This window comes from Bos taurus, chromosome 11, assembly GCF_002263795.3.
Source record: "Bos taurus isolate L1 Dominette 01449 registration number 42190680 breed Hereford chromosome 11, ARS-UCD2.0, whole genome shotgun sequence".
Lineage (NCBI taxonomy): Eukaryota > Metazoa > Chordata > Mammalia > Artiodactyla > Bovidae > Bos > Bos taurus.
This window is the reverse complement of record NC_037338.1, coordinates 24,546,443-24,571,258: the sequence shown is the minus strand read 5'-3', so window position 1 is coordinate 24,571,258 and position 24,816 is coordinate 24,546,443. Positions and strand designations below refer to the sequence as shown.

At 43.7% G+C, this 24,816-nt stretch overlaps 1 long non-coding RNA gene across 10 annotated transcripts in view; it reads right to left on the bottom strand.

Annotated features, from left to right (window-relative positions):
• Nucleotides 1-24,816, bottom strand: part of LOC112448762 (uncharacterized) — a 65,162-nt gene that overhangs the window by 10,567 nt on the left and 29,779 nt on the right. For 7 of the 10 annotated variants that reach the window (XR_009496404.1, XR_009496399.1, XR_009496400.1 and 4 more), the window contains 4 exons: nucleotides 18,611-18,775; nucleotides 17,913-18,052; nucleotides 12,574-16,864; nucleotides 206-260 (listed from right to left, as the gene is read on the bottom strand). This is a non-coding gene — a long non-coding RNA (uncharacterized lncRNA). Of the gene's footprint in view, nucleotides 1-205; nucleotides 261-12,573; nucleotides 16,865-17,912; nucleotides 18,053-18,610; nucleotides 18,776-21,258; nucleotides 21,530-24,816 lie in introns of all 10 variants that reach the window. The other 3 variants (XR_009496395.1, XR_009496402.1, XR_009496401.1) reach the window with 3 other exon arrangements.

Here is a 24,816-nt window from a genome sequence, read left to right as displayed (position 1 = left end):
ATTCTCCTTGCTGTAGATGAGGAGACAGGCAAACAGGTAGCCTCAGATACTACTAACAGGTGTGGAAAATGGCCCATATTTCTGGAGGGCCTGCTAGTGCTGTTTATCAAAAGCTCTAAACTGTGACTATCTTTATTTAACTCAGCAACTTCACTTTAAGGAATCAGCCCAAAGAAAATAATCAGAGCTACATACAAAGACTTACCTACCAAGAAATGCCCTCATGGTATTACTTTTGATGGTGCAAAATCAGAAACAACCTACAACAAGAAAAAAGGAGATTACAAAATAATACTGTATGATCTCAGAATTACAAAAGAGATGACAGTATGTGTCTAGATCTATGGGTAAAAGCGTGGGAAAATAATCTACCAAAATGTTAACAGCAGAAATCTCTACTGTTCTAGAATTGTGGGTGATTTTTATTCTACTCTCTGCACTTTCATTTCTCCCTCCTATGCACATGCGTTACTTTGGCAGTCAGCAACAGTACTGTTAAGAACAAATAAACAAATAAAAGGAAATGCACAGCACTAGTCCAGGTTCTTTCATTATTTAGTTATGATTCAGGAAATGCAATTAAACTTCTTGCTTAGTTTCCACAACTTCTCAGTGGAGGATTTGTGATGTCAAGTGTTGAAAGTGCAGAACAGAGTTCTAGGGACTTCTCAAGAACTACTTCCCATGAATTAATAAAGTCAAAGAAATTGAATGGCTTGCTCCCTCTGAGCTGAGGGCTCAGAGCTGCCCATGGTTATCTTGGGATTAAAGTATGCAATTAAGAGAGAGCCAGGACAGCTGGTGTGAGCACACCACTTGTATTGCTCCTCTCATGCCGATGCCACTAACTCCATCCTAACACTTGGCATGTTGTAGTGGATGATGCTACATACATCAGTCTGGTCTTGTAAATGGTCTCTATAACCCCATCATATTTTGCCATCAACATTCTCTATAGTAATGTGTAAAGTTACAATCACTCTAAGTATGTTATGTAAGAACTAGTGGGCATTTATCTAGAGTCAAGATACCTGCTGTGGGGGTAAACTTGAGAGTCATAGACAAGGTTTTCCCTCAGTCATGCCACAGCAGATGGATTATTTCACCTTGCTTTCAAAGTAGACAGAGGAGAATTAAGAATAAGCTCCCTTTGAATCCTCCTACACTGTTGCTACTGCTAAGTCACTTCAGTCGTGTCCAACTCTGTGCGACCCCATAGACGGCAGCCCACCAGGCTCCCCCGTCCCTGGGATTCTCCAGGCAAGAACACTGGAGTGGGTTGCCATTTCCTTCCCCAATGCATGAAAGTGAAAAGTGAAAGTGAAGTCACTCAGTCGTGTCAGACTCTTAGCGACCCCATGGACTGCAGCCTACCAGGCTCCTCCGTCCATGGGATTTTCCAGGTGAGAGTACTGGAGTGGGGTGCCATCACCTTCTCCGGGAGGTTCCTTAATAAAACTAAAAATAGAGTTGCCACATGATCCAGCGATCTTACTTCTGGGCATATACCCAGAGAAAAACATGGCCCAAAAGGATACATGCACCCCAATATTCACTGAAGCACTGTTTACAATAGCTGAAGCATCGAAGCAACCTAAACGTCCATTGGCAGAGGGATGGATAAAGAAGATGTGGTACATATATGCATGGAATACTAGTCAGCCATTAAAAAGAATGGAATAATGCCATTTGCAGTAACATGGATGGACCTAGAGATGGTCATGCCGAGTGAAGTAAATCAGATAGAGAAGGAGAAATATTATATGACATTTCTTATATGTGGGATCTAAAAAGAAATGATACAGATGAACTTATTTAGGAAACAGAAACAGACTCACAGACTCAGAGACCTAACTTACAGTTTCCAGTAGGGTGGGGGGGAATTGGGGGAAGTGATAGTTAGGGAGTTTGGATTGACATATACGCATTGCTATATTTAAAATGGATGACCAACAGGGTGCTACTGTATAGAACAGGGGACTCAATGTTATGCAGCAGCCTGGATAGGAGGGGAGTTTAGGGGAGAATAGATACAGGTACATACATGGCTGAGTCCCTTTGCTGTCCACCTGAAATTATCACAACATTGTTAATTGACTATACTCCAATATGAAATAAAAAGTTTAAAAAAATTTTAAAAAGAATAAGCTCCCTTTGAGGGAGGCTAGAGAGTTCTGTCTGGAAAGAATATCAATATTTCCTCACAGCTAAATCTGCTAAAGAAAGACTATCCTGGAGGTAAAGAAAGGCAAGTTTTTGACAAGGAAATTGAGACATATTTCCTTGGTGAAATCTCATGGTAACAGGCAAACACTGTCCCATATTTATCATGTTCAGCCTCTTTAAATGAGCACAGCTAATCTAACATGAAGATGTGGTGCAGTGGTTATGGAGTCCTTTAGGCTATGAGTTTTCCAACAGGCAATTTGTCAATATATATCAAAAGCCTAAGACTGTTCATACAATTTAGCACAGAAAACAGACTTTTGAGAACTTATCTTGAGAAATAATTTTTTAATATGCACAGAAGAATACGTAAGAATGTTCACTGCAATGTTACTTACAAAAGTGAAAAATTGAAAAAAAGTCTAATAATTGGAAGTAGTTAAATAAGAGAATAAAATCATAGAGTATTAAGAGATCATTATTCATTATATACTTGTTATGTACTTGAACAATATTTAAAGACACTAAGAAAGCTCACGACATAATGGGAAAAAGTATATGCCATAAATCCAAAGTGGATATAAATTCTGTATAGGTATGCAGACACACAAACACACGTTTAAACACACATGGAGAGAGAGATTATCCAGATTTTTCCAGCTTTATTGGATTACCTTCCTTGCCTCCTTCCAGGTATTTCCATATTCCCCAATCTACGCTGGTTTCCACTGGTCACCTTACACTGAGCAGCTCTGTTCCAGAATTCTTCCCCAGTCACCTCTAGTCATCTCATAACAGCTTTTCCAGCTGGCTGTCACTCTCTAATATCTACCTTACCATGAAATATGAAAACCTTTCTATTTCCCAGGATGCTGCTAACATAAGGCTACAATTTTAACAAACTTCATGAAGTCTTAATGATTACAGAGGGGAATTACAGTGCAGGAAAAAAAACCTGTAAAAGTGGATATTGGATATCACTGCTCCTAAATTTCCCCCATTAGACTCTTTCCAGGGGCTCCTGCCTAGCATCCTGCTCCTTTGCTTTCAGCTGCCAGTGTGGTGCAGGAGCTCTTTCTATCTCCTGGATGGGGAGTCTCCTCTAGTCCTCTTGACCCAAGTCCTGAGGCCCCAACTTCTTGATTCAGACCATTAACAGAGGAAATGAGACATTACAATAATCTGGAAGAGGTACACCTCCTGCCAATAAAAATGGCTCTTTGTGTTATTTAAACAAAAACCTCAGTATCTTCATCTCAGTTCAGTTCAGTCGCTCAGTCATGTCCGACTCTTTGAGACCCCATGGATTGCAGCACGCCAGGCTTCCCTGTCCATCACCAACTCCTGGAGCTTGCTCAAACTCATGTCCATTGAGTCGGTGATGCCATCCAACCATCTCATCCTCTGTAGGCCCCTTCTCCTCCAGCCTTCAATCTTTCCCAGCATCAGGGTCTTTTCTAATGAGTCAGTTCTTCACATCAGGTGGCCAAAGTATTGGAGCTTCAGCTTCAGCCTCAGTCCTTCCAATTAGTATTCAGGACTGACTTCCTTTGGGACTGACTGGTTTGATCTTGCAGTCTGAGGGACTCTCAAGAGTCTTCTCCAACGCCACAGTTCAGAAACGTCAATTCTTTGATGCTCAGCTTCCTTTATGATCCAATTCTCACATCCCTACATGACTATTGGAAAAACCATAGTTTTGACTATAGGGACCTTTGTCGACGAAGTAAAGTCTCTGCTTTTCAATCTCCATATAAATATCTGCATTTGGATAACTCCACCAGTTCAGAGCATCCACAAGAACAACTGATTGCCACTTCTTTGGGATCTTCAAGAAGATAAAAAGAGTTGTCACTAAAGACACAGTCCACCTTTAATCTTTAGAAGATTCTAGAAAAAAATTTTTAAATTTGCAATGCAGTTTCAAATACATAATAACAACAAACAGCAAATAAATTCTATGAACCAGGCACATTCCTATACCCTGAACAAATTAACTAATTGATCTTCATTAGACTCTTTTATGGTAAGTGCTATTATTAATATTCCCATATGGATGGAGAAATTAGAACAGAGAGGAGTTAAATAATTTGTCCAACAGCCCAGAGCCAGGAAACAGTGAAACAAAGCTATTGCCAGGTAATCTCATTCTAGAGAGTTAACTAATCTTAGCTACACTGGTGACTCAGTGGTAAAGAATCTGCCTGCAATGCAAGAGCTGCAGGAGACAGAGGTTCAATCCCCGGGTCAGGAAGATTCCCTGGAGGAGGGCATGGCAACCCACTCCAGTGTTCTTGCCTAGAGAATCCCATAGATAGAAGAGCCTGGTGGGGTACAGTCCATAGGGTTGCAAAGAGTCAGACACAACTGAAGTGACTTAGCAGGCACACATTGCATTGTAAAGAAAAGGCAATGGCACCCCACTCCAGTACTCTTGCCTGGAAAATCCCATGGACGGAGGAGCCTGGTGGGCTGCTGTCCATGGGGTCGCTAGGAGTCAGACACGACTGAGCGACTTCACTTTCACTTTTCACTTTCATGCATTGGAGAAGGAAATGGCAACCCACTCCAATGTTCTTGCCTGGAGAATCCCAGGGACGGGGGAGCCTGGTGAGCTGCCATCTATGGGGTCGCACAGAGTCGGACACGACTGAATCGACTTAGCAGGCACACACTGCACTGTACTGTCCCCTAGGATGGGGGGAGGAGAAGGAATGGAATGGAAAGAAGGGGAGGAGTTACAGCAAAATGGTGACTCAATCTTTTTTTCTTTTTTCAAATTTCCTTAAAAGCACTTTACCTTTAAAATTAGGAACCAGAATATATTACATCCATATCTATAATATATCTATACCCATACCTATATTTCTATCTATGAATGTATTAGGGGGAGAAACATAGAGTTGCTCTGGGCATTGCATCTTCATTTCCCTAATTCACAGTGACCCCTCCTATTTAACCACTAGAGTGGACATCTTTTCTCTAAGAAATGCCTCTTGCTTATGTAAGTAGCCCCCAGGGAACTATGTTTATGCCCTGTGACCTCATGCCTCAGCTTCAGACAAGTGAACTAGGAGACTTCCTGACTCACTTAGGACCAATACAATTTTCTTATCTGAAGATTTTACACTGGATCTGAGAGCCCAACCAGTCAATCTGGGTTAGTCTCTTGTACAGAGGACATATATGGTCAGAGTAAGTTAGCTACTGCAACAACCAACCCCCAAATTTCAGTAGCTTATTTCTCAATCATATCCAGTTCAAATAGGTCAGTGGGGAAATGCTGTGCTCCAATAAATTTTATCAAATATCCAGGCTCCTTTTTCATCTAGCAGTTCAACTATTTTCTAAGGTCCTAGTCAAAGGAAGCGGAGAAGGCAATGGCACCCCATTCCAGTACTTTTGCCTGGAAAATCCCATGGATGGAGGAGCCTGGTAGACTGCAGTCCATGGGGTCGCTAAGAGTCGGACACGACTGAGCGACTTCACTTTCACTTTTTACTTTCATGCATTGGAGAAGGAAATGGCAACCCACTCCAGTGTTCTTGCCTGGAGAATCCCAGGGACGTGGAAGCCTGGTGGGCTGCCATCTATGGGGTCGCACAGAGTCGGACACAACTGAAGCGACTTAGCAGCAGCAACAGCAGCAGTCAAAGGAAGAGGAAGAGGATGGAGAGGTACAGAGTAGGTTTTTTAATTGACCAGGCCTGAGAATAGTTTGTATCACTTCTGCCCACATTTTCCTGGCCATAATTCATCATATGACTGCACTTGACTGCAAAGAGTCCCTTGGACTGCAAGGAGATCAAACCAGTCAATCCTAAAGGAAATCATTCCTGAATATTCATTGGAAGGACTGATGCTGAAGCTGAATATGCAATACTTTGGCCACTTAATGTGAAGAACTGACTCATTAGAAAAGACCCTGATGCTTAGAAAGATTGAAGGCAGGAGGAGAAGGGGACGACAGAGGATGAGATGGTTGGATGGCATCACTGACTCGATGGACGTGAGTTTGAGCAAGCTACAGAGTTGGTGATAGACAGGGAAGCCTTGTGTGCTGCAGTCCATGGGGTCTCAAAGAGTCGGACACGACTGACTGAACTGAACTGAACTGCAAAGGATGCTGAAAAATGTCATTTCATTATATGCTCAGAATGAAGAACAAATGGACAGGTGACCACCTGGTTAGTCTCTGTCACAACACATAAGTGTGAACTGTGGGGTTTATAGGCTGCTTTGTGCATGAAACAGCAAAGAAAGCTGATTTGTAGAGAGGGAAGAATGAAGCAGATGTCCATAGGGAAGCAGAGATGACAGCCTGGGGCAGTAGTGGGTGGAGAGAGACAGAGAGAGTCATGTGGTTTTCTCTTCCTGGCTTTCCACTTTGAGACACAATATTGTTGTTTTGTTTGGCTTTGTTCTGTTTTCATATGTATATAATTTTTGTAATAATAGCTTTAGATATAATTCACATGTTGAGAAAATTCACTCTTTTGAAAGTATACAAGTGAGGGAGTTCCCTGGTGGTCCAGTGGCTAAGACTCTGGGCTTCCAGTGCTGGGGACCTGGGTTCCATCCCTGGTCAGAGAACTGGGTCCCACATGCTGCAACTAAAGCTCCCATATTCCACAACGGAGATCGAAGACTCTGTGTGCCTCAACTAAGACATGATGTAACCAAATAAATAAAAATAAATATTTCAAAAAATGAAGTATGCAATTGAGTTGGTTTTTTTTAAATTATATTCAGAATTGTACAGCAACTATCACTATCTAATTCCAGACCATTTTTATCTCCCCCAGAAGAAACTCCAGGACCATTAGCAATCATTTTCCATTCCCCACTCTGCCCAGCCCCCAGTAGCCAACTGGGACCACATAATAAGTGACCTTTTGTGTCTAGTTTCTTTCACTTATTCAAGGTTCATTCATGTTGTAGTATGTATCAGCATTTCGTTTCTTTTATACGATAAAATAATATTCCATTATAGGGGTATGCTAATTGCTTTATCCTTCGTCAGTTGGTGGAGTTGTTTCCGCTCTTTGTCTATTCTGAATAATGCTGCTATGAACACTGGCGCACAAGTTCTAGTGTGCACTTAAGTCTTCATAGGAGTCGAATCACTGGGTCATATGGTAATAACACTATATTAACATTTTGAGGAACTGTCACTAGTTCTTAAGAGTCCTGGCTGCCCTTGCTCTACTTGAGCATCCTTCATATAAATATGTGAATTCCTTTACTTTTTTCTTCTTTAATCAATTTGAACTCATTTCAACAACATTATCGGCAACCTCAAGAACCTTAACAAAAGTCACCTACTCCCATCGCTTTTGGCTTTGACTTTCCTGACTTCTCAGTCCTCTTTATTTTGGCTCTATTTTTGCCTGCCTATTTAATAATGCTTTAGTTTGGCTTTTTCTTGGCTACAACCACCAGGCACTCATTCCAGCTAGCTCGAGTATAAGAACTTTAAGAAAAATACAAGATAAGATAATGGAAGCTTTCAGAAATACAAGAACAGAAACCGTAACGGGCTGGCCTCAGAAAACTAGTACTAAAAGCTAGTTCTCAATTTGAGGTGGCCTGACAGACCTCACTAACAGACATTCATCGCTGTCTGTGGGATTTCATCATTATAAATACAGTTCACCCTTCCTCCTTTCTGCACTGCTAATAACTTTTCTCTTTGCTTTCATGCCACTCCTCTGAGAATGACTCTGATTAGCCCAGGATCTCTTTCTCTTTTCATAGGGCTACAGGTCATGGGAATCTAGTGAATTTACAGATTAACTGCTCTTGAATCGGGTATTCACCTCTTGTTCAATCAGCTATGAGAATGGAGAGCTGGATAACAAGCTACAAAACATGGCTGTTGGGCCTACTTCTTCAGTAGGGACAAGGGTTTAGAGCAGTTTCCAGTAGATGATACTGGGGTGGGAGAATAGGGTGATTAGTTCTGTGAGTGTGTGGTTGGTATTTTTAATGAAAAATGGATCACTCCTTTTTAAATCAATTTCTGTCTTTGTTCTTAGCAATTCTGCCAGAATCTAGTTTCCTGTGTTCAATCTCCGGCACTGTGCATTATAATTAAGGGTAAGACAAGTTCCTGCTCCCATCCCAACACAATCCCTTCTTGCTCAACTACCTCCCTGTGAGAAGAGTTGGATTAGACACACAGGCAGACCTCGGAGATACTGCGGGTTTGGTTCCAGACCACAGCAATAAAGTGAAGACTGCAGTAAAGCAAGTCCCATGAAGTTTCTGGTTTCCTAGTGCATAGAAAATTTATGCTTAGGCTATGCTGTAGCCCATCAAGTGTGCAATGGCATTACGTCTAAAAAAACAACATACCTTAATTTAAATACATGCATGTGTACTCAGTCACTCAGTCATGTCCAACCCTTTGTGACCCCATGGACTGTAGCCTGCCAGGCTCCTTTGTCCATGGGATTTTCCAGGCAAGAATTCTGGAGTGGGTTGTCATTTCCTCCCCAGGGGATCTTCCTGACCAAGGAAGGGGATCCGTGTCTCCTATGTCTCCTATGCAGGCGGATTCTTCACCCACTGAGCCATAGAAAAAGCCCAATTTAAATACAATTTATTGCTAAAAAAGGCTGTCATCTGAGCCTTCAGCGAGTAGTAGTACTAACATGAAATATTACTGATCATGTCACCGTAGCAAGTACAATATTGAAAAAGGGCTTCTCTAGTGGCTCAGATAGCAAAGAATATGCCTGCAAAACGGGAGACCTGGGTTTGATCCCTAGGTCACAAAGATCCCCTGGAGGAGGACATGGCTACCCACTCCAGTATTCTTGCCTGGAAAATTCCATGGACAGAGAAGCCTACCAAGCTACAGGCCATGGGGTCACAAAGAGTCGGACACAATTGAGTGACTCTTTTTTCACGTTCATTGCCAGAATTACCAAAGTGTGACACAGAGTTATGAAATGAGCAAATGTTACTGGAAAAATGGTGCTGATAGACTTCCTTGATGCAGGATGGCCATAAACCTTCCAGTTGTAAAAAGCATAATATTTGCAAAGCGCACAAAAAAGTGAAGCACAATAAAGTGAGGTGCGCCTGTATGTGCAGAGGCAGTTCATCCCCTTGGAGGATGCAAAGGTAAAAGGAGCAGAAAGAAGGCCTAGGAAAACCAGAAGACCCTATTTCCTGTTCCCATCAGATCTCCTCCCCTTCTCCTTCCCTCTCCCCCACTTCTCTCCCTATCTCCCACCCTATTTCCTAAGACATAAAGGGCTACAGCCACAGCAAAAGCTCAGAAAGTATAACAAATTGTCTCCAATTGCCAGGTTTATTTTCAACATGTCACAGCTGGAGTAGAACAGGAAGCTCCTTGAGCCAAAATTTAAGCTTCAGGATGGGTAAAAAACTGGCCTTAAGTAACTTTCTTTCTACAAGACAGAACCCAGAGATAGAGGTTTATGTATAAAAGGAAAAAGTACAGGTTTTAGTATGTTAGAATAAGCAATAACTTTTGAAATGAAAATGTAAATGCTAATCATTAAGAATTTTCCAGAATATTAAATTATGTATGTGTACATATTTTTTCCATTAACAAAGCAAAAAAAAAAAAATTAAACTCTTCAGTTTGGTAAGGTCTTCCATTTTTCTGATTTCTAAAGAGGGTGAGTCCATAGTCTGCCCTAATTTTATATTTTGTTCCTCTTTCTTTTTTTTTTTGATAAATATTCTTCCCTGTGGCTAACATCAAGTGTGGATTTGCCAGATTATCTGGATATACTCCAAAAGAAATACCTCACTCATATCTTGAAAGAAAAAGGCATTTAGTGTACATATGTCTAAAAGCTAAAGTGGCTTGAGGGTAGGGATGGGGGCAGTGATGATGGATAGAGGAGGCAGGGTTTCATATTTAACTAGTAAACTTTGACCAGACTTTCTGAACCTTAGTATTTTAGGAATTTGAGTTGGCCAAGTCAAAGACTCATACACAGCAGGAATCGGAAAAAGCAGATTATTTGCATGAGTTTTGCACTACCAAATTGGATATGCACTGTTTCATAACTGGGCACAGCACAAACATGTTTGTTTATTTTAAGGCTGTCTGCTGACCTGTATTGTGAGTTTGCTCAGCGGGCCACTGTGGCAGAGTTGAGAACCCAGACCTGGGACCTCTGAAGGCAAATGCTGGTATCATCACTTGAAAAGCTTTCTCCATGCTGGCTGGGTATAGTCGGGACAGTCCTTAGAAAAGCTGGCTCTTGGTAATTTGAGTCAGACTGATTCAGCAAACACGTTTTGTCTTATTTTTTTCCTTTTGGCCCCACCACATAGTACGTGGGATCTTAGTTCCCTGACCAGAGATTGAACTCGTGCCCCTTGCGTTGGCGAGCACAGTTCTAATCATTGGACCACCAGCAAAGTCCGGATCATGTTCTCTTTTAAATCACCTATATGTCCCTAAGTATATTCCAAAAAGGCTGAATTCCCATCCACAATAGGGGTGTGAAATGTGACAAAATGAGTCTCAGGGTCTTATTGAAGTGATGCCACAGGGTTTAGAATAAAGAGAGGTGAAGAATGTGGACAGGGAGGTCAAATGTGTGAATTTGGGAGCCAGACTGCCTGGCCTGGCTTTTTCGGTCCTCCTTTTCCCAGCCATGTGATCTCAGGTAAGTTATTTAACCTCTCTGTGCCTCAGTTTCCCAATGTGTAATATGGAGATTACACTGCTCCTATTTCAAAAGCATCATTATGAGTATTAATGAGTTAATAATAAAGTTTTAAAGGTGATTAGGACATTGTATGACAGGTAGTAAATGATATACATGTTTGTTAAATAAAGGAAAATATACTTATGGCAGGTGAACCTTACAATGACTGACTCCAGAACTCTATATCCTCAGGTGAGAAAGGGTTGAATGTTAGAAACAACCCAAATTGGAACACATCTAAATAAACTACAGTGAGGTTATACTATGAAACACCATACTAGCCACTTTTAAAATGAGGTATGTCTATAAGTGGGTTTCTTCAATGGCTCAGCAGGTAAAGAATCTGCCTGTCAAAAAAAAAAAAAAAATCTGCCTGTCAATGTAGGAGACACAGGAAATATGGGTTCAATTCCTGGGTAGGGAAGATCGGGAGGAGGTAATGGCAACCCACTCCAGCATTTTTACCTGAAAAAATCCCATGGATAGAGGAGCCTGGCGGGCTACAGTCCATGGGGTCACAAAGAGCTGGACACGACTGAGCAACTAAGCATGCATGTATATATACTGCTGCGGAATAATCCCTAAGATATATTGTTAAGGGAGAGAGCAAGTCCCAGTACAGCATATGCAAAATTAATTACGAGAACTAGCACTTACTGAATAATTTCTATGCATCAGAGCTTTACATATATTAACTCATCTAATCTCTATACAAGGAAGGTACTAGTTTTTTCACCACTGTGAAAATGAGAGTCTCAGGGAGGCCAGGGTTGAAACTAACATGCCTAGGTTATTCTTTCAAACTTGTAAGTCAGATAATTCACTTTGGATTCAGGGAGTAGAGGAAGTAAGGGATAGAAATGACCTGGAATTATTTTATTTGAATGCATTTCATTTGGAAGGCACATTCTCTTCTAACAAAGACTATGCAGACATTAAAAATAGGGAGTATCCCTGCAGTGCATAGATGGAAAAATCTCTTAGATAGCCTTTTAGGTGAAAAAAGCAAAATGTAGAATGATGATGAGTACAGAAAGATTATTTTTATGTAAAATTTTGTTAAAGGACATACATATATGTGCAGTAACAAGGATACACAAAAATTAGTAATCGTAGTTATATTTTGGGGAGGGATTTAGGGGCAGAAGAGGAGCTTTTATTTTTCTCTGATACCATTTTTATTGCTTTAATTTTTTCCCTTGGGTTTATTACTTTTATTTAAAAAAAAATACTGTGAAGCATTACTAGACTGTGGGATTAATGACTATTATTGTTTTCATATTTATACTTCCCTGCAAAAAGTAAGTTACAGTATATGTTATTTAAAAAAAATAAAAACAAGGTAGCATAAAAAAATAGTGCCTCCTAGCCTCAGGAGTCCTAATGAGCTATAGTCACAGAGACGCCAGACCAGTCAAAATTGGAAGAAAGAGCTATAATCACAGTAAAGAACTCTCCCCACAACTTGAAGTAGCCCAGAAAAAGCAGCAGTAATGACAGCAGGCCTGCCTTCAAGAAAAGCAGAGACAGTAGCCGTGGCAGGCCCTGCAGTGGCTAGCGTAGGTGATAACACAAGATGACATCAGAAAACAAAAACTGCCACACAGAACCCAAGGCCTCCAAGAAAGAGAGAAACTGAAGGGCTTGAGGTGTAAAATCAACAAGAGGGAACTTAGGAGTCAATGCTAAAGTGATTATGACTCACAGTCTGATGGTCCTCAAGACTTGAGTGGCCTTGGAGAAACCGGATCACAGTTGTGTAACCAAGGCCCTGTGCTGGAGACACATAATGGATAGATGATGGTCTTCCTCCAGCCCCAGGTGATCTCAATGAGGTCAGTGTGCCAGACCCCTCAGCAAGGCAATATATAGGTGTCAAACAAGCATTTCATCTTACCTCCTTCTGCCTGCCAAAACCCTGGCAGAGAGAAGCATCATTACATGAGAGAATGCATGTGGCCTAATTATTTGTCACACTCGATCACTAGACCAGACCCTTTAAGAGTAGTCCAAAGAATTTATTTCATGGGAACCAAATACAGTAATTCATGTTGCAATCCTGCCCAAATCACTGAACAGATACTTTAAGACCCAAATTCCTTAAAACCAGCTTTGATTTAGCACACACTACACGTTCCAACTAGAGTTTCAAGTGAGTGGAGCTGCCCACACGAAGCCATTTCTCACAGATCGCTGGCAGTTAAGTGCTCAAGAAGAAAGAGATTTCTTCAACTTCCTTTGGGTCTCACAAAACGAAAGCAGCCGTTACATAATAAAGCCTGTAAAAAGCTCCATGGGTTAAGAAGTCCCCTGATGTTTTTTCTGCCTTCAGTCATTTGTTTCAAGTATTCAGAAACAGTGAAAGTTCACGAAGCAAAAACATCTTGGGCAGGAAAAGAAGTGTGAGAGTTAGTCAGCAGCTCGACTCACTCATAGGTCCATGAGGTTGTAACTTAATCTTGACAACATAGTCTTTCCTGGAAGAGCTTTGAGCAGCGATTTATCATTTTATAATTTGTGGTTTCAATGTGAGCCATCAACCAAGCAGCTGTCTTGGTCTGAGGCACTTTTGAATCTTTCAAAAAACCCAGGGGAGGCAGGAAGCCGGCTTCAAACTTGAGGCCCCAAACTCGTGGGGTTTAAGGGAGAAGGCACAAAGGCCAGGATTTCTGTGTGCGCTCTCTAGTCTTTGGAAATGTATGGAATGCGTTCCTGTGTTTGTTTTAGACTTGGTGGGGGCTGGGGGGGGGAGCATACTTCGATAGCTGGAGCCGTGGGCTGGCCCCTCGTATCTCTGGACGGCTTTTCTTCTGTTGCACGATCCCCTGGGAAATGAGAAGCTGCAAGCTGAGAGGGGGGAAATGGGTGGAGAAAGGGGAAGCAAGGGGGAAGGGAGGAGTGCCCGCGATAACTCTGCTGACTTCACAGTTTTCCACCGTGGCCTGCCCTGCCTACCTCTGTTGACTTCAAAGCTCGAGGAGTGCCTCTGCGCTCGTGCTCAGCCAGCCCCGCGGCCGCCGGTGGGAGAAGGCATTGACTCTTCGCCCCAGGACCGCATCCATCCGAGAACGACATTTCTGAAATTAACTTTGCCGTGAACAAAAGGCGGCTCTGGGTCACCCAGTGCTGGGATTCCAGCATCCACCAGGGCGAAAGGCAGCTTTTACAGAGATGTCTCCAGAAACTCGGGCGGTTTCCCAAGGTGTCTCACTGGTTCTGCAGCAGTGTTGGCCGTCTGTGGGCCGATGGGCGTGGCTTTCGCAATCGTGTTGGGGCGCCCGGATTTGGGAAGACTTGCCTCCTCTCCTCCGAGCAATGCAGGGAATCAGATGTTTGCTGGCAGCTCCCACAGTCTGTCACCATTCTCTCCCCTCCCTGCTCCCCACGCTGGGATTGACTTGTTTTCCTTCCCATCTCTGTTTTCTCCAGAGTCCTCCGGCCTCTCCCAAGAGAGGAAGCGGAGGAAGAGGACCATCCTGGCCGCTGTCACTCATGACCTTCTAATCTGCTTATCATTCTAAGCCCAGGACGGAAAGAGGCGCAGCACCTTCTCGGAGCAAAAACAGTCACCACAGAATTTCACGGGCTGAAACCAAGATGCACAGCACAGGTTTGAAATATACGTGCATGTGTAAGACGAGTCAGACGGCAATGCAGGAGACCTGGGTTCAATCCCTGGGTCTGGAAGATCCCTGGAGAAGGAAATGGCAATCCACTCCAGTATTCTTGCCTGGAAAAGCCCATGGATGGAGGAGCCTGGCAGGCTACAGTCCATGGGGTCGCAAAGAGTCAGACACAACTGAGCGACTAACACACACACATGATGTTTCACAATTCTCTCCTTCACTAACCCCAGACAGTATTGGATGTATGAGCAGCTTTAATGATCTTCTACTGTTCGATGTGAATTTAAAGATAAGCATAGGCTTAGTTCAATCTCTCAGTCGTGTTCAACTCTTTGCGACCCCACGGACTGCAGCATACCAGGTCTCTCTGTCTATCACCAACTCCTGGAGCCTACTCAAACTCAAGTCCATCGAGTTGGTGATGCCATCCAACCACCTCATCCTCTGTTGTCCCCTTCTCCTCCCACCCTCAATCTTTCCCAGCATCAGGGTCTTTTCAAATGAGTCAGTTCTTTGCATCAGGTGGCCAAAATATTGGCGTTTCAGCTTCAGCATCAGTCCTTCCAGTGAATATTCAGGACTGATTTCCTGTAGGATGGTCTGGTTGGATCTCCTTGCAGTCCAAGGGACAAGCATAGGCTAGAAGTAGATATCTTGGAAATTCAGCTTCACTAGCCGAACTAAGCACCACAAACAGTTCAGAAGGACCTGTAACTGGTTACAGATCCTAGTTACAGTGTTTTCCCCCTTCTAACGTTCTCACTGCTAGCCTTAGGTCCTGGCTTGAGAAGGGTCTTAGAAGGGTCTAGCCTAGTCTTCGGAGAAGGTGATGGCACCCTACTCCAGTACTCTTGCCTGGAAAATCCCATGGATGGAGGAGCCTGGTAGGCTGCAGTCCATGGGGTCGCTACGAGTAGGACACGACTGAGCGACTTCACTTTCACTTTTTACTTTCATGCATTGGAGAAGGAAATGGCAACCCACTCCAGTGTTCTTGCCTGGAGAATCCCAGGGATGGGGGAGCCTGGTGAGCTGCCGTCTTTGGGGTCGCACAGAGTCGGACACGACTGAAGCGACTTAGCAGCAGCAGCAGCAGCCTAGTCTTTTCAGAACATGGCCACACCATGGGCTGTCTGTGCCTCCTGGGTCCAGCTTTGTACTTGGATGCAAGGGTATTTGGAAAACAACACATGATTCTTAACAGAAACATCGAATTTTCGCTAGGAAATTAGTGAGCAAGGTAGCCCCAACTCTCTACAACTAGAGATTTTAAAATCAAGAAATGAAAACTTAGGTTAGTTAAGAGAGCTGCCTAAGGTAAATGTTTCCTTGGTTAATCCCACAAACAAAAATTAGAACCAGAGTCAGTTTGTAGCAAACACTTCCTTGTGGACTCAAATCTGAATAAATGTTACTCAAAACAAGATGCGTGTGTGCGTGTGTGTATGCTCACTTGTGTCCAACTCTTTACAACCCTATGGAATTTTCCAGGCAAGAATACTGGAGTGGGTTGCCATTCCTTCTCCAGGGATCCTTTCCAACCCAGGGATGTAACCTGAGTCTCCTGCATCAGCAGGTAGATTCTTCACCTAAACTGTACCACCTGGGAAGCCCATACAATAGATGCACTGAGGCTCTTTTATGGTTAAGGTAACCTGCTCTTGGTCTTCGAGATTCAAACTAACTCCACCCACCCTCAACCTCTGTATGGGGTTTCAACCAAGTACTGTCAATGCATTTGAAATTGATTCAAAATGCTTTCTGGAAAGCCATCTCAGTTGAACTTGCAGGCACTGTTGGGGTTCCCTTCCAAGAAAGAATGGACTGACATTCTCCCTGGACTAGACCCAGGTTAGGCTCTGCCTGCCTGGGAGTGTGTCTCCATCTTTGACAGTCTGATGGCTAAAGCTCCAGGTTCCTGCTCTTCAATCAACACCACCAAATTCCTGCAGTGTTGGCTCGACTCACGAGCCCACAGAGTTGAGACAGTTCTTTTTTTACAGAGACACTAAGGATGTATGTACCTTCTTTCCCCTGAATTCTTTCTCAAACTTTCTCTGTCACGATTTACTACTATTTACTGAGCATCCTGTATGGCCTGGATACTGGGGAAAACAAGGCGACTCAGTCCATGCCCTCATGGACTCTGTAAGTGCCATAGGGAATCACTGTATAACCAAATTAGAGATGAGAAGAACAACATAAGAGGAACATCCCACAGCCCCACATCCACCCCACCTAACAAAGTGAAGGAGCTAATACTCAAGTTCTTCAGAGTTCTCTTGGCTCACTTCCCAGCTGTGGTCAAATTCTCTGCATGCTCGTTCCTCCTTTTCTGGATTACTTGTGGAATTGCCAGGAGGACAGAGGCTTGAAGAATGCAAGCAGGAAAGAAAAAAAAAAAAGGAGCATCTGCAAATGATTGACTGAAACCAGTTGTAGCTGGGCAGAATCAGGGTTTTCAGCTGCAAGCAACAGAAACTAACTCTGACAGATTAAAGAAAAGGAATTTCTCAAAAAGCTATCGAATAATCCCTGAGAAGGCTGAAAAACAGGATCAGAAAACATAAGAACTGAGAACTCAGGATCATATCTGAGGCCACAGGTACAATCACAGCCTAGCAAGAGTGAGATGAGGGTACCTCTGCTGCCACTGCTGAGTGCTGTGCCACGGCTTCCACCATCACTGTCTTCAGCCCTCAACACTTGATACCACCATGGGCAGTGGGAGCCTGGATATTTTTGTCACCCTGCAGCCTCCCCCAGAAAGGATTCTCCAATGTCCCACTTTGTTGATGCTAATAACTTCTGATTCCTTCCGGAGCAAGAGCACCTGATTGGCCAAGTCTTGGTTGTATGTCCACGTCCTAGCTGCAAAGTGGACTAGACTTTTCTAGAGACTTCTAGAAGACTAGAACAGTCTTTTTTAGGGCGCTGAAATTCATGAAGTGATAGCATCCCAAACATGGGAAGGGGGTTCAGATGCTCAGTAGCCAAAAATGACCCTAAGCCCCCTTCCTCTAATCCCATGTGGAGGGAGAGCGTGAGTCAACACTGACCTGCCAGAGGATTAGAAATAAGTCCAGGAGACACATTTCAGCACTGAGGCTGGTGTCCTCTGACCCAGAAGCAAGGCCCTTAGGCCAGTAAGGTCAGCACAACCAGGGTGAACTTCCCTAAGAGAAGGAGGTAGAGACTTCTCCCTGGGTGCCCCCTACCTCCAGCCTCAGCAAGGAGAAGCGGGGGAGCTGTGGGAAGTCTCCCTGGGAGTGAGAAGTGCAGTCCCCTCCCGCTCTAGCAGCCTTTCCTTCTGCAGCTGGATCAGCCCCGCCTAACCCCTCCATCCTTTTCTCACCAACAGGAAGGAAATCCAAGCTGCCACCATCGGAAAACAAAAGCCTATGTCAGAAATATTTACCTTTGGCCTTGATCTCTCATCCCAGACCTGCTGCTTAGACTTTTCACAATTTATGGATCCTGACATATGGTGATTCATCTTGGTTTTGTCACTGCTAGCCACCACGCAGAAGGGTTGGCCTCCGAGATGGGGGTGGGTGGCTAGGGAGAAGGGACACGTGTGCTCAGCAGCCACCCTTCGAAGTCCCAGGCCACAGTTTTCTCTTACGGATGTTGCCCAGCCCAGGGTGGGCGGTTCATCTGTGGCTTATTTTCCGTTTGTTTTAGTCCCCCACCCATTTAGTAAGTTGGTCTAAAAACAAAACAAAAAAAGCCCCAAATAAAACCAAAAAAGGAAACTCTTTTTTTTTTTGAGTCATCTGATTATTTGTTCCCTGACTTTAGAAGAGAGGCAAAATAACCCCAAAGTGTAGCACTTTACTGAAGGATGATACATGGGATTAGGCAGTCCCTCAAGCCATTCTCAGGATCCTGCCCTGGGGTGGGCCCTTGGTGACACTCTGTTTTCCTTTATCCCTTTCCTGAGGATGTGGCTAGAAAGATAGTTGGATAACTCCAGCTATCTGCTTCTAACTTGGGGGGAAAGGCTGGGTGTGGAGAGGATGGCGGGGAGGCTGGGTGCGAGGTAGAATGTGGCTGTTTCCAGCCATCCTTCCGCTACCTCTCACCACAACCCTAGATACTTACAAGCATCCCTACCTTTTCCTGTAGGCTGTCAGAGCTCCTGGGAGAGCCACACATGAAGCCTTCATGAAAGCTGTTGTGTAGTCACTCAGTCGTGACTCTTCAACCCCATGGGCTGTAGCTTGCTAGGCTCCTCTGTCCATGGGAAAGCTCCAGGTGGTGAAAACTTCTGAGTTCCCCCTGATTAATCAGATCACCAGAAATGAAACAAAACAAAACAAACAAAAAAAAAGAAAAGAATATTTTTAACACCTTACAAGAGTGCCTTCACTGAGTCAAAGTTCAATACTACAGTCCCATATTTCTTAGAAAGTAAACAGAAGAAATAGAAGAACAAAAACCAAAAGGAAAAAAAAGCCCACCCACATTTTGATATCTTGTGAAAACACAGTGGAAGACATTTTCCATTATGTTTCTCAGCCTCTTGCCTTTTAGGATCTTTGTGATAAATTTCACGTAGAATTCACAAGAAGAAGATTATGTTTCCTCATGAGCTAATATTGCTTCCTTTTTTTCCAGACAGTAACCACTTGTGTTTCCCTTTTTGCTTTGACTGTCAGGGAGCCTGAACTTAAGTTTAATACCCATTTACAAAATTATCTTATCTCCAGCTCCTGATCTTCCCCTTCCTCTATGTGGTTTCTCAACCCCTCCTTTCATCTTTACTTTAACTGCTTCATCTAGTTGTACATTTAATTTCAGCTACACCAGAGTTTTTAAAAAACCTGAAAAGTGCAACAAACAACAAAACTAACCATCAAATTAGTAACATGACCAAGGTCACCCAGAACTTGGTCTCACTTCCCCAATATCTCCCAGGTGGTTAGTGAGACTCACAGGCTAGACACATGCAACGATTAGAATATGTTCAAGCATTAAATGAGAAGAACAAAGATTCTAGGGATTGAGGAAACGTATCAGTGAAGACTGGAGCAGTCAAGGAAGGCTTCCCGAAGGCGGCAGTACTTATTGTAAGCTTTGAAGGCTTGGGGTTAATTTCAAGGGTTCATTTCATTGGATCATTTATATAGTTTGGCTGGACTACATGAAGCATGTACCTTGGAATTTATCCAACTGGCTCTTTTCTGGGGATAGTTTGTGAACTTAGTCTGAGAAGCCAGTGCATTACTTTCTAGGGAGCAATTATGTGAAGGCAATCAGGTGAGTCCTCAGTAAAATGGTGAAGTGGGTGGGACAGGTCGGGGCACTATATTGGCATTTTAGATGGGATAATTCTTCATTGGGACTATTCTACATACCACAGTACCCTTGGCATCCTGCTTCACACCCACTAGATGCTCATAACAATCCCTAGTCACTGGGACAGCCCCAAATTCTACCCGTTGTCCTCAACACACCCTGGAGGGCAGTGATGCACGCAGGTGAGACGGACCACTACCTCAGATGCCCAAAATTCTCCTCGCAGTTCTGCCATCTACAACTGGATTTCCAGATTTAGCAAAAAACTATAGAACATCCAATTAAATTTGAATTTCAAATAAACAATGAATAATTTTTTAGTATAAGTATGTTCCAAATATTGCACTACTTGTTGTTTATTGGAAAATTCAAATTAAGCTAGTGGTCCTTATTTGATCTGGAAGCCCTACCCACAGCCCATTATCACCATATACAAACCTGTCTCCCAGAAATTCCCTTTGGGTTGGTCCCTCTGCTGTGTACTGAGCTATCCTCTACTTCTTCCCTGCAAGATCCACCTATTCTGTATTTCAGTTCTTCATGTTCAATCTCAGCTAAATCACAAGGGGAGGGTAAATACTTTAAATCAGAGGAACAAATTCTTTTAATAAGGTAACCATCTTACCTTAACCTGGTTAAAGTATCAATATACACCAGTCTCTAGAAGGCTCTCAGATCGAATGGTGGTGGGAAGGACAGACAGGGAAACAGGAAGCATTTCTAGGGCTGACAGCTTATGCCATGTGACCCTAAATTTCAATGAGCCTCAATTTTGCCTGCACAATGGGGAACTTCACACACTGTTGAGGGCTTCCCTGGTGGTGCTAATGGTAAAGAATCCGCCTGCCAATGCAGCAGACATGAGATTTGGGTTTGATCCCCTGGAGGAGGACATGGCAACCTACTCCAGTATTCTGGTCTCATGGAGAATCTTATGGACAAAGGAGCCTGGCAGGCTACAGTCCATAGAGTCATAAAGAGTCAGACACCATTGAGTGATTAGCACACACACAGGCACGCACTATTGATGAATTATGCTAGGGTGGAGCCTGGGACTGGGGATTTTTTAAAGCCCGAGCCTGACCCCAGGGTCTCCCTAACTTGCAACTGAGGTTGAGAATCACTCCTTCACTTCCTGAGAAAAGTGAGAGAAAGGAGAGAGCATGATAAAGAATGAGAGAGAAACAGAGAGAATAAGACCTGGTCTCAGGGGCTCTGCTTGGTGTTGGTCATTGAGGGGATTTGGAAGAAGCAAGAGGCAAACACATTCCACTCAAGCAGGGGGAAAAAAGTTCAAGAAAGTAATATACTTCGAATGTGTTCCATTTTGAGCAAAACAGATGTGAAAAGGCACTTCTGAAGAGCCCAGTGAGTGTTTCATTTTATGCCAAACACTGTCCTTAGGGATGTTCCAGCTTACCAAAAAAAAGTCCCCTAGAGAGAGTCCCATTTTTCTTTATTACCTAGTGAGTCTAACCAATGCCAGGATCAGGTTCAGAAACCGGGCTGCTCACACGCATGGCCTTGCTGGTGTTGGCTTCGAAGCAAGCTTCTGATGTTACCACGGGCACCTCAGTGAAAGAGGCTCCCCTCTTGGCTCCGTGTGGGCTGTGAGCCCAGAGTGTCAGTCTGCGTGCCATCAGCACATGCAGGCCTTGACTCTGACAAGTAGGTCAGCATTGACATGGCTCCAGCCTCCACCAAGAGGTACTTGTCCCTGGCAGGAAGCTGCTTCTGCAGAATTAAAAACCATCAGAGTTGATCAAAGGAAGTGCAGGGTAGGCTGGCGGGCGGGCCAGATCCTAATCTCCACTTGCTGGCCTCACGCATCACTGCACATGAGTCACCCCACTGAGCTCAGCGGACATGCTGTTTGGATTAGGCTTTTACAGGCGAGGTTTGCCAAGCTTGCACAGAGCAGACGAGAGGCGAGGGAGGAAGCTGGGATATGGGTTAGATGTGGTTGCCCAGGTGCCAGGGAGGAGGCAGTTGGCTCCCTAGGTACACAGGACAGTGGCAGTGGGGGGATTGTGAATCCTGCTGTCTGTGGCCTACTCTTCAGCTCAGCTCCACGAACCCCATTAGGGGCAACGGAGCCCACACCAAGCCTACACATCTTTCCTCTCTTGCCAACTCTCCAATTAAGATGTACTATTACAGGACTCACATCTTGCTTTCACTCAACCATTTGCCTCTTAACGAGCAGGAATTCCTTTTCTCAAAAGCAGGCAACACTTCACCACTCAGGCATCTTGCTCAAATGCAGTGGAGTCCAGCAAAAAAAAAAAAAAGGTGGGGGGGAGGGAAGTCAGAAAATAAAAATTCCTAAATTAAGAGCCAACCCATAAAAGCAGGGCTTCCCCTAGTGCCTGGCTGGTGTGACATCACCATGAGTTACTCAATGAAAATGGTGTCAGAGTAGCAGCTCAATTACATGTGGAAATTTTCCTTAAGAAATAGAACTCCGCAGAAAACAAAAAGGTGTTGAAAAGACCCTGAACTTAGGTTTTTGGGACCCTACCTCTAGAGGGGCTGACTTCCCTGGGCATAGACCTAAATGGGATTCTCTTCCAAACAGTGCCTAGCAGGATCTTGGTACTCAGGAGCAGCAATGGAGGTAACCCAGCGGTTTGTTTTGCAATGGTGGGAACAAGATCAAAATCCTTTGTCTCTGATTCTGCCAAGTTTTGCTTCCGTGCATGGTAACTTAGGAAGTAGCAGCCCCCATGATTTTGTAAGCCAAAGACTTTTGGCTTGTAGTCTCTGCTGGGATTCTCTTTAGAGTATTTTAGACTGTCATTTATTAAAAGCATCTAAATGGAGGTGGCAGTCCCTGACACTTTTCAAAATAAATGTTGCCACTGGTCCCTACACCACGCTTGACTCTAAACCATGAATTTCCAACCTTATTATTGCTCTATTAGTTGTAATTTAAAATTTCTTATTCCTGGCTTCAGGTTTCTTCTCACCTATCTATAATTCTCAGGGTACTCAAATTTGCTCAGGAAACCTGTCTTTTCCTTCTTTCCTGCCTTTATCATTTTCAGTTAAGAATGGAACTGGAGATAGGAGGTACCAGCCTGGAGAGGATTCCAGTCACTAAAGCACAGTGCAGCAGAGGTTAAGGTCTGACCATTAGGTGAACCTGGTTGAACCCCAACTCTGTCACCAACTCCCAATGTAATCTTGGAGCAATTTTCTTAACCCCTCACAGCCTCAAATTCCTCATCTGTGAAATGTGGATAAAAATCATCCTAACTTCACTGAGGCGGAGAAGGCAATGGCACCCCACTCCAGTACTCTTGCCTGGAAAATCCCACGGACGGAGGAGCCTGGTGGGCTGCTGTCCACGGGGTCGCTAAGAGTCGGACACGACTGAGCGACTTCACTTTCACTTTTCACTTTCATGCATTGGAGAAGGAAATGGCAACCCACTCCAGTGCTCTTGCCTGGAGAATCCCAGGGACGAGGGAGCCTGGTGGGCTGCCGTCTATGGGGTCGCACAGAGTCGGACACGACTGAAGCGACTCAGCAGCAGCAGCAACTGCACTGAGGAGGACTAAATGAGCTAAAGGCAAGAAAAACATTTAGTAAAGCCCTGGCACCCAGTAAACACATAATCAACGCATTTTTATTTCTATTACAGTAATCACCCTTCAACCAGCACTGTGTAGCTAATGGTAGTAAGCTTCATTGGATTCTATTGCTAACATTTTTTCCTTCTGAAATTTCTCAGTGCCCAGAGAACTAATATTTGCTTTAATCAAAAGTACTTGCTTGAGCAAGACAAATATCATGTGATATCACTTATCTGTGGGATCTAAAAAAAAAAAAGAATACAAATGAACTTATGTATAAAACAGAAACAGACTCAGACTTTGAAAACAAACTTATGGTTATCAAAGGGGAAAGGCCAGGATGTGGGGCAGGGGGTAAATTAAGAGTTTGGGATTAGCATATACACACTACTCTATATTGGAGAAGGAAATGGCAACCCACTCCACTGTTCTTGCCTGGGGAATCCCAGGGACGGGGAAGCCTGGTGGGCTGCCCTCTATGGGGTCGCACAGAGTCGGACACAACTGAAGCGACTTAGCAGCAGCAGCAGCAACTACTCTATATAAAATAATCAACAAGGACCTATGATATAGGACGGGAACTCTACTCAATATTCTGTAATTGGGATAAGAATCTGGGAAAAGAATCTGAGAAAGAGTAGATGTATGTATATGTATAACTGAATTACTTTGATGGACACCTGTCAACACTGTAAATCAACTATACTCCAATACAATTTTTTTTTTTAAGAAGTATCTGCTGGATGGCGCCCGTTTATCCTTTGTTAGGAAAAGACCATAGGAGAGGAAGAGAAGAAGAAGGAGAGAATCATTTACAAGTGATGAAAAGGAGGTATTTTCCCTTGGGAGTTCCTTCCTATAGCTAGAAAAGTCCCATGACTCTGGAGCGCTTGGTAGGGATTGGGGAAAGAGGGTGCAGATTCATGGCCTTGTGGAGTCTGTTAGTCGAAGAAGCCCTGGATAGGAACGTGATGCGGCTCAATGAATCTAAAATGCACATCTACCAAGCTTCTGGGTAGAAAGGGATGATGTAATGACTAGAGGTCTTTCTGTTCGGAAGGGCACCGTAATAGGCAGCATTGCTAGGGCAGATCCTGGGCGTAGTCTACAGGTAGGAACTGAGAAAGGGGGAATTGGAGCTGCTTTGCATAACAAAAGTGAGGCATGTCCGCATTTAGTTGGGCAGAATGTGTTGGAAGAATGAAATTCATGTAGGATGATTCTCCCCTCACTTCCTTAGTATGGATTTGGACTAACACTGATGGTTTTTCTTTGGTGTATGTGTATGTGTGTGTGTGTGTGAGATATCTAAGAATTAATCATTGGTGATCAGAAGACCACAGGAAGAATGAGGAGGGGTACCTTGATTACACTCTGGCAGAGGGACCCTAAAGAGAACAAGAACTGGAGAAACGAAACCTCTCATAGATTATTCTGGGAGTC